Source organism: Cicer arietinum, chromosome 6 (assembly GCF_000331145.2).
Source record: "Cicer arietinum cultivar CDC Frontier isolate Library 1 chromosome 6, Cicar.CDCFrontier_v2.0, whole genome shotgun sequence".
Taxonomy (NCBI): domain Eukaryota; kingdom Viridiplantae; phylum Streptophyta; class Magnoliopsida; order Fabales; family Fabaceae; genus Cicer; species Cicer arietinum.
The window spans coordinates 57,175,947-57,185,051 of record NC_021165.2 but is presented as its reverse complement, the minus strand read 5'-3'; positions in this window follow the sequence as shown (position 1 = coordinate 57,185,051).

Sequence of the window (9,105 nt, the reverse complement as noted above, 5' to 3'; positions counted from 1 at the left end):
GATCTAACTCTCACCCAACCTTGGGTCACTAGCTTTGAAGAAAAGGAAGCGTCGAAAACGAAAAATGGGAAGAGGAGGAAAATTGGTCTCACGGTTAACAGAGGAAGAAGACGAGGGATTTTGTTTTCCTTCCTTTTTCCTTTCTTCTATTCTCTTTCCTTTCTATTTCCTTTCCTTTCTTTTCTATTTCCTTTCCTTTCTTTTCTATTTCCTTTCCTTTCTTTTCTATTTCCTTTTCCTTTCCCCTCAATCAAACATATATACATAAATATATTTATATAATTAATATAACTTAACAAATATCTCAAAACTAGATATTTATTAAATTACCGTTTCACCCGAAACGCCTTAAATTAACCGTAAAGTATTTACCGCAGTTAAATTCAATTTATTTATCGACGAGAAATTCTAATTGGCATCGAAATATCTTTTAGATTATAAAACTCCAAAATATTATTAACTTTGGCTTAAAAGCCTCCGAGCCAAAATCCAAAATATACCAAAAATACAAAAAAGGGTACTTTAAAATTATGGGTCTTACAAACTTCAATAAATGAAAATTGGGATATTCATATTTTAAAATGTATTGTGTCCTTTAAATGGTTGTTTTGTTTTCCTCCTTTTTTTTCATCTATAAAATTGGAAGCATAAAGTTAGTTCTTTTTATTTTATTTTATTTTAATTGTTTGGTACTTTTTTAAATTTATCACTCAATTAAAAAGATTTATACATTTTAAATTAAAATGATCGTTGCTTATCTTACACAGAACTGACATTACATTTTAGGCCTACACTACACTATAAATTCCAAAAAATAATTCACATTCAACTTACACTACTAATATGCATGCCTAATTCCAAAGGCCTCTAAATTGTGATAATGAAGTAGTATGAGATATGTAATCGCTAGTTAATCGGTTGGCATCCAATATATAAATATATTGATTGATGGGGAGAATCGAACCTAAAGCTTAGTATGATACACACGCTTTGAAATATATTTGTGCAACATTCATTATCATCAATTTCATCTTCTTCTTGTTCTAGATTTGTAGTATACCCCCAACAAAAGATTGGATAACCTTTAGGTTCGATTTTATATTCCATCAATGGTTGCATCACTCAAAGAAATAACTTCTAATTTTGTGAAGTTTAAGAAAATCGATGGAGGAAACTTTATTCATTGGCAGAAAAAGATGAAATTCCTTATAACAACTTTGAAGGCGGTGTATGTTCTGAACACCACAAAACCACAAGAGAAGGAAGTGGAAACATTAGCAGAAACAAGAGAAAACCAGAAATGGGACTATATATGCATGGTCCATATTCTCATTCGTATGTCTGACTCCTTGTTCGATATATATCAAAGTAGCATTTCTGCAAAGGAACTATGAGAGAAATTAGAGTCAAGATACATGCAAGAAAACGCTATAGTAAGAAGTTTCTTGTTTCTCAATTTAATAATTATAAAATGGTTGATAATAAATCAATAATAGAACAAATGCATGAGGTTGAACGCATTCTTAATAACTACAAACAACATTAGATGCACATGGATGAAATAATTATTGTATCCTCCATAATAGATAAACTTTCCACCTTTGTGTAAAGATTTCAAAAAATCATGAAACATAAGAATGAGGACATATGTCTTGAGCAATTGGATAATCACCTTCATTTAGAAGAAGAGTACTGTAAACAAAATGATATTAAAAACCAATTTTCTCATGTAAAGGTCCATGTAATGGAAGAAAGAAATTCAAGCAAAAGTTTTAAGAAAACAAATCGAGATTTTGATAAATCTCATGAAAAACAATGGTAATGATGAGCAAAGAAAGAAAAGAAAAGGAAGTTGTTATCATTGTGGAAAACTAGGACATTTTAAAAATGAGTGCAGGTTCTTGAAAAGGAAGATCAAAGAGAAGAATTCAAGTGCAACAAAAGATAATCTTGTTGTTGTCATTTCTGAACTCAACATGATTGAAGATGTTGAATCTTGGTGGATAGACTCTGGTGCTGCCCATCATGTTTGAAAAAACAAAGAACTATTTAAGACCATTGATGAAAAAGATGGCAGTGTTTTGTACATGAGAAATGCCTCAACTGTCCAAGTCCAAGGGAAAGGAACAATGGTGATTGAATTCACTTTTAGAAAAATACTTACCCTTAAAAATGTATTTTATGTTCCTGATGTTAGGAAGAATTGATTTATGTTCCTTTACTTAATAACTTTGGTTTCAAATGTGTATTTGAGGGAGATAAATTTATTCTCTCTAAATGTCGTATGTTTGTAGGGAAGGGTTACCTTTGTGAGAATATGTTCAAATGTAATGTTGTTAGTAACTATAATAATAATATGTTCAAATTTATTATCTCTTATTTAGAACAAATTATTGTTTGCTTAGATAAAAGATCATCAATTGATATGGTCTAAATAGGTTGTCTTCCCACCGCTTGGTATGCCTTTGATTAAATGTCCACCGAACGTGTACTTCCCTTTGTTATGAATTGCAATTGCAATATATATATAAACAAAGTTGAAGGTGGTTGCTAGTGTTGAATTATGTAGTCAGACCGTTGTGAACTTCAATAAATCAAAATTGGGATATTTATATTTTGAAATGTATTTCAAATTTTATATAGATAAAACAAATTGTGAGTGCGTTAATTTTCATCTTATTGAATAAGGTCCTTTAAAGGGATGTCTTGTTTTGCTCCTTTTTTTTCATCTATAAAATTGGAAGTATAAAGTTAGTTCTTTAATTTTATTTTAATTTTGTTTGGTACTTTTTTTAAATTAATCATCCAACTACCAAGATTTATACAATTTTTGACTCAAGTATTTTTTTTTTTTTTTGAAATTAACAAGCCCAACAAACATATCAAAACAAAGTTGTTATAAGATTTGAAGGATTGCAATGTAGCCTCATATTTCTATTGATATAATTCATAATTTACGTGTATAAATTTATTGATTGTTGTTTTTTGATGAGAAATGTATTGATTGATTGAAAGTCCCCAAAACACAGCACAATCATTATTAGAAAAAACCAAAAAATTGACCATGCAAGGACTAAAATTAATCCTGCAAAATTGGTCGTTGCTTTTTTTTTTTTTTTTTATTGGTCCTTGTTATTTTGTTTGCAAAAATAGTTTTTGTTGAAATTGGTTCTTACAGTTTTTTATATCCCTAAAATTGAAAGACTAAAATTAAATATTATGTATATTATAAAAATGTATTTTAATAAAAATCAATTTTACAAAGGCTAAAACAAAAAAGCAAAGATAAAAAAAATATTTTCAAAAAGCAAAGATAAAAAAATAATAATTACGGATACCAATTATATATTTAAGCTTTAAATTATTATCATTGCTAATTTTAAAAAAAATGCTATATTATTATGATAACTCTCTTTATCCCTCAAATAAATTTTTAAGGTAATTAGGGACTATCTGAAAATTATTTAGGGTTAAATAAAGATGAAATAGGGTTTGTGGAAACAATTGAGGGTTTTGGTGATTCATACTAGAATGGCTAATATTTAATTAATTGTGCGTGAATGTTGCTTTGTTGTTCTGTTGATACAAATATTTTATTTAAATTCAAGTTGATATAAGTTGATAATCAACAAGGTTGCCTAATTTTAAAGGATCTTAAATGTATAACTAAGGTTAAAGTGTAGTTGACAAAGTTTCACAACGTTGTTGATATATATATATATATATGTGCATCTTGCTTCATCTACTTAAACTATGCTAGATGACAATACAATTTGATCGTGAAATACTATTAAAAATGAAAGACTTTATTTTTTAAATATCAGTAATATTATTTAAATTTGAAGTATTATTGTAAATTAGAATGACAATAATGCATACAAACTTTAATGCATAGAGACTATTATGTGATTAAATTTATGAATGATCAAATATAAATAAATAAAAAGTAATAATTAAAATTAACAGAAAAACATTTACAATTATATTTAAATTTAAAAAAAAACCACTTAACCAATAAAAGAAATTAAAATTAATACTTACAGTAAATGTTAATTATATGAACAACAAAGGAAATAAACACTGAAAAATAATAAGCTATTTAGAAACATTGAGTTTGACTATGCTTCAAGGAGTAATTCATCTACATATAACTGATTATGTGTTAAGCATACTTACAGTATCGTTTTCCATGTAATATTTTTTAGTTCCTTTTCCAATTTCTAAACAGTAATGTTTTATTTATTAAGTTTTTTAATTATTTTAATAATTTCAATATTATATCGGGTTATTGGTACTAATTGTTTGGACTAAATATAAATTAATAAATTAATTATTTTTGTTATATTTTTTTTTACTAATATAAATTCATTTGTAAGTGATTATTAATCTCTAAGATTTTCTCTACTTTTGACTGAGATATCATCCCTCACCATAAAATTTTTTCAACAAAAAAATATTTGGACTAGGTACATATAAATATATAGATTCATATTTGGGATATCTAAATATATACTATTAGGGCTAGGTAAATATAAATATATACCAACTTACTTAAAAACATTGGGCTAGCCAAAGCTACCTCATTGTGATGCGCTAGTCACAAGTCACTTGGCCATAGTAGATATTATTTAAATTAAAATATAAAAAAATAAAGCAAAATTAATTATTTAAAAAAGTAAAATAATTCAAGAGAGAGAGTGTTAAAGACTAATCAATTTTCCACCACCATGACCATATTCTAATATGGTCTGCAACTCTCTCACCTTTTCCCATTCTCTTTGTGATTGCCTCCTTCAATTTTTTCATTTCAATATCTCAAATGTTTCACTTCAACAAAATCTATGTCAATGGAATAACCATCGATCGTCGATCACAACTACTCAATCAACGTATTTGAACGCATCCACATCGTCAAGCAAGTTGCCAGTGTCATCATCACCACATGACACAGTGTCAGAATCATGCTGAAAAATATGTTAATCTGGCCATGTTTCCTATGGTATACATGGATGATTGAACTTAGAGAGGATAATGTAACCAAATAAGGGAGTTTAAGTTGGTTTGATTTTGTAAGGTGGTGGAACGCTAATTAGAGTTTTTGCACGAATTTGGATGGCACCCTCAAAAGTTGATTAATTTTTTTTTTTCTTTCTGGATTTAGTATGGGGAAATGAAGAAAAAAGGAAAAAAAAATTCATAGCCTTTGTCTCTCCTGATTTTATTTTTTAAAATTTAAATAATAACCATTATGGCCAAGTGACAAAGATACCAAATCATTAGAAAGTCTCGTCTCAGCAAAAGTTTGGAGGGAAAATAGGTGGGGCTAAAAAATCATAAAGAGGATAAATGTGAGGGATCAAAATTGTTTATTATAAATTAGGGAGGCCAAAATTGCACATTTTGTCTAAAATATGTTCAAGAACATTTTGTCTATTAGAAAAATGTGTCAAACAACCACCATGAAAATTTAGAATCCACGGTTTTTAGCCGTCCAATAAAACTAATCACCAACCAAACTCTTGTATCACACATGTGGAGTTAAAATAGGAACATGTAAGTTTTTATTAAAATCAAATGGTATTTTTTTGCCACTATTATGATTATTACATTTTTGCCACTATTATGATTATTACATATTCTTGAAAAATAATTTTTAGTTTTGTTTATGTTATCAGTTGAAAGGTGTTTCAATGATTGATTTTGATAATTGTTGGCCGAATTTATACAGTGATGTTAACAAGATTAATAGACTTCAATTATGGACTCACGAGTGGAACAAGCATGGTTCTTGTTTGTCGATGTACCCAAAGGACTACTATAATTTGGCATTTAAAATTTACAAAGATAAATATCTAAAGATCATCCTTCAAAACAAAGGTATTACATCAGTGGTATAAAACAAAAGAAAAGTGCATCGATATTCAAAGCTATAGAGGATCATATTGGGTTTAAACCACATATTCTATGTAAACAAACTCAAAATAAGTTTGATTTAGAACAAATTATCGTTTGCTTTGACAAAAAGATCATCCGTTGATTTAGTCTATATAGATTGTCTTCCCACCGCTGATATGCCTTTGATTAAATGTCCATCAGACGTGTACTTCCCTTTGTAATGAGTTACAATTTCAATATATATATATATATATATAAAGTTGGAGGTGATTGCTAGTACTGAGTTGAATTATGTAGTCACACGGTTGAGATCTTCAATAAATGAAAATTGGGATATTCATATTTTGAAATGTATTTTCAATTTTTTTTAGATAAAACAAGGGTGAGTGCTTTAATTTTCATCTTATTGAATAAGGTACTTTAAAGAGTTGTCTTGTTTTACTCTTTTTTTTTTGTTCATCTATAAAATTGGAAGCATAAAATTAGTTCTTTTTGTTTTATTTTATTTTATTTTAATTCTTTGGTACATTTTTTAAATTAATCACACAACTAAAAAGATTTATATAGTTTTTTACACAAATATTTTTTTTTTCTTTAAAATTAACAAGTCCAACCAACACTTCAAAACAGACTTGTTAGAAGATTTGAAGGTTTGCAATGTAGCCACATAATTCTTTTGGTATAAATCATAATTTATGTCCATAAATTTATTAATAGTTGTTCTTTTGGTAAAATTCATAATTCATATTAATTAATTTAATCACTAATGAATTAAAGCTTCTAATTGATGAATAACTAATATAATTAAATAAAGATATATGTACACATATTATTATTGAAATATAATAATTAATTAAAATATCAATAAAATATTTCAACAATATATGGTAAATAGATGGTAAATTTAAAGGGTTAATAAGTTTGTAGTTCCTATAAATTTAAATTTGTTTTTACTCCCTATAAAAGAATTCTTTTAACTTTAGTCTCAAAAAATTTCTCAATTTTGTTTTAAATCCTTGTTTTTAAGCAGTTTATCATTAAAAAATTTGAATTATTTTTTTCGTACATGTTTAGAAAGTTATAAAAGTTTCTATTATAAAATTTCATTTAATTTTTAAAATAACTTAATTAAATATGAGTTTTTTAATGTCAATGGCATAAAAATTCATATTTAATTGACCATTTACTAAAAAAAATCTAAATGAAAAAAATCATTCAAATTAAGGAAACAAAAACAAAACTTAAACACAAACTTGCAAAATCATTAAATGAATAAAAAACTATATGTAAACCAAAGGATTAAAAAAGAGGCAAATACTAGTTTTATAATTAATACAATTTATTAATTGCATGGATTGCTTACAAATCTTATGTCTAATTTTTAAAAGGAAAACTAATTAGAGTGTATGAATGTATTCTAATTAGTATATAATTATTTTTTATTCAAGTATATAATGTTGTTTTACATAAATTAATGATAGTAAATAAATTAAAATGATGATTACTTATCTTACACCTAGCTGCCAGTACATTCTAGGCCTACACTACACTATAAATTTCAAAAAGTAATTCATATTCAACTTACACTACTAATATGCATACTTAATTCCAAAGACCTGTAAATTGTGATAATGAAATTGTAGGAAACACAATATTACATGAAAGCAAAACCATTAGTCACGATGATGAGTTTATTAATACTCATTGTTCTAATAATCTTTTTCTATGTCCCTCTTTTAATTAACACCAATAAGTAATTATATACCTTATACTTCATCATCTCCTTCTCTATCTGAGCCACCACCTAATTACCATCCACACCCTAATTCTCCTCCCATTTTAAAAAATAGGAGAAAAAGAACTTGTCCTCCACAGCACCACTAGCAAATGTGACTCTATTTGACTATTTTAAGTTGTCTGAAACATGACCAATAACATTTTGTCTATTTGAAACAAAAAACTAAAAGAAAATATTTATATATCTATAGAAAATTATTTGTGGATCTGAGTCCATGAGTAAATTATTTATTATTTATCGAAATGTCGTGATTATTATTTTATAAATTAAATCTTTTTTTAATTAGTTTCCACGTTTCTTCTTTGGGTAGAGTTAAAAGAATCCTTGGTAATGTAAAACTAACGTTTTTTTTTTAATTTATTTATTATTTATTTTTCTGTGAGAAACCCTTTCAACTTATTCTCTAAAAAACACTCACCCTCGTTCTCTCACAATTTGCAAATAGAATTTTTGTTCCATTAAAAAAGCTCTCCAAAAATAATATCTCATTCTCCCAATACCTCATTTTATCAAAATAATCCCTCAAATATTACGCACGCACGCACATGGACACTATTTTTCCGCTATCCCTCCTTCTCTCTTTTCATCCCCGCCCAAACGTGATTCGACCACCAAACTATCAGAGCGGAGAAAAGGAGACAATTTTCGAATATCCCATAAATTATATAATGTTGCTTTACATAAATTAAGTATATAATGTTGCTATATATAAATTAATAATAATAATTAAATTTAAATGATTTACGTATCTTTCACGGAAGTCACGTTATATTCTATGCCTACACTACACTAGAAATTCAAAAAATTAATTCATATTCAACTTATACTACTAATATGCACGCCTAATTTCAAAGGCCTATAAATTGCAATAATGAAGTTGTAAGAAACACAATATTACATGAAAACAAAACTATTAGTCACGATGATGAATTCATTACTACTCTTTGTTCTAATAATTTTTCCTATGTTCCTCTGGCATCACCTCAATTAGCACCAATAAGTAATTACATATCTCATACTTTGTCATCTCATTCTCTATCTCATCCACACCCTAACTCTCTTCCAATTCTAAAAAAAGGGAGAACAAAAACTCAACCATCTCCTCCTCCACCACCACCTCCACCAAAAGTGACTCCATTTGACTATTTTAAGTTGTCTAAAATATGTCCAAGAACATTTTGTGTGTTAGAAAAATGTGTCAAATAACCACCAACAAAATTTACAATCCACAGTTTTTGATCGTCCAATAAAACTAATCCTGAACCAAACTCTTGTACCACATGTGAAGTTAAAATGGGAACATGTAAGTATTTATTAAAACCAAATGGTTTTTTGCTACTATTATGATTATTACATATTCTTGGAAAATAATTTTTAGTTTTGTTTATTTTATTAGTTGAAAGGTGTTTCAA